The following is a 1552-nucleotide window of genomic DNA, read 5'->3' on the forward strand; positions in this document are numbered from 1 at the left end:
GTGAAAGAGGAAGCCAAAAAATGTGAGCGCTCCTGCACTATACGGCTTTTTGGCGTCGCCCTATCTTGCTGGAGGCAGATTTTATAAAAAAAGCGGTTGATTACTCGGATTGGTTCTCGCGTCCCTGTGCCCAAAAGGATGGGCGAGTTCGGTGCAAGTGTTCATCGATCGGGTGGATCTATATGCTCCGGGGGGTGAGACGAGGTGTAGCGCAGTCTGGTCAGCGCATCTGTTTTGGGTACAGAGGGCCATAGGTTCGAATCCTGTCACCTTGATGTGGTATTCTCAGGGGCCGAAGTGCAAAGCCCTGTAGCCTATCCGTAGTCAGGAAGGCAGACGAAAAGCGCACACTTTTTAAAAACTATAATGAAAAACCAACTTATATCTGTCAATGGATTCTTCTGTGATCTACTGTCGCGCATTCTTCTTTGGTTGTTGTTGAAACCATTCGTAGTATCGATTATATCTTTGATATATTATATCACAGTCGGCAAATGGTTTAGAAATTCTAATGTGGATGACTTGGATAGTCTCCGTTGCGCTAGCGAGTACTTCGGATCGAGCTCAACCTCAACCTGGAAAGAGAGCACGGATGAAATGAATATTTTACTGGAATCGTCCTCCGAAGGTATTATTATCGCTTAGCGCTTGTGCTAAGGAGTGAAACAGCTTGACCATAGGGAAAGGGGAAACAGCCATTTCAGATTTTCGAGCGCAAAACGCCCTCGCTCCGGAACCTATTCCTCCTTTGGAGATTGAGGAGGCCGTTAACCAAGACGCCCTATGGTTTAAGAAGAGCTTATAAAAGGAGTTGGTGTTAAACACCGATAAGAATTCATTCTAACTAGTAGCTACTCATTACACACAAGAAAGAGTTCCGGTTTCAGTTCAGTCTACGGTCTCCCCTCAGTCGATCAAGGCAGTCGGATATCAATAATCACTTACCCCGCGTTAGTAGAGTGAGGAGTGAACGGACTCAAAGACTGTTGTCAGGAGGGGCTCCGGCTTCTAAGGAATGAGAATGAGAATCGGCACCGTTCCTGCTGTGAGAGCTTGACTGATGCTATTCTACCTTGCCTTTTTATTTACTTTTGTAAAGTAGGAAGGCCCACTTAGAGGTTTCCGAACGGTCACGCTTTACCGCGTTGTCTCATTGGTAAGGGGGCTATGAGCTAAGCTATACTTGTAATCAAAGGCTGACCCCGCGGAGAACCATCTAATGCTGTACTAGACTAGCTACTGTATGGCGCAAAAAAGAGCTCGTTAGGAGTCGTGGTTGGTGAATCCAAACGCTTGCGAGAAGCGTCTGTTCCGCTTTATCCTTTAACTAATTTTATTACATAAAGAATTTTATCCACTGGTCTTTCTACGCTCGATCTCTACTCCCCGAAAGGTTACTCTCCTTTCTACCGAGCAAGCTCCATTCATGCCCAACCATCGCACACAAGAGACAGCCCTTCGGACCTATGGCGAACCAGTATCGTACTCTAGGGCGGTCTAGTGAGAGCAAATGATCAAGCAAGAACGTGCCTACACCCGTTGATGCACTTCG

At 46.5% G+C, this 1552-nt stretch overlaps 1 non-coding gene across 1 annotated transcript; it reads left to right on the plus strand.

The window, feature by feature from the left end:
* Positions 1 to 200: 200 nt before the first annotated feature.
* Positions 201 to 275, plus strand: TRNAP-UGG (transfer RNA proline (anticodon UGG)). Its single transcript has one exon. It is a non-coding gene; the product is annotated as a tRNA-Pro (tRNA).
* The last annotated feature ends 1277 nt before the right edge of the window (positions 276 to 1552 follow it).

The sequence above is a fragment of the Corylus avellana genome, unplaced genomic scaffold, assembly GCF_965113065.1.
Source record: "Corylus avellana unplaced genomic scaffold, dhCorAvel1.hap1.2 HAP1_SCAFFOLD_36, whole genome shotgun sequence".
Lineage (NCBI taxonomy): Eukaryota > Viridiplantae > Streptophyta > Magnoliopsida > Fagales > Betulaceae > Corylus > Corylus avellana.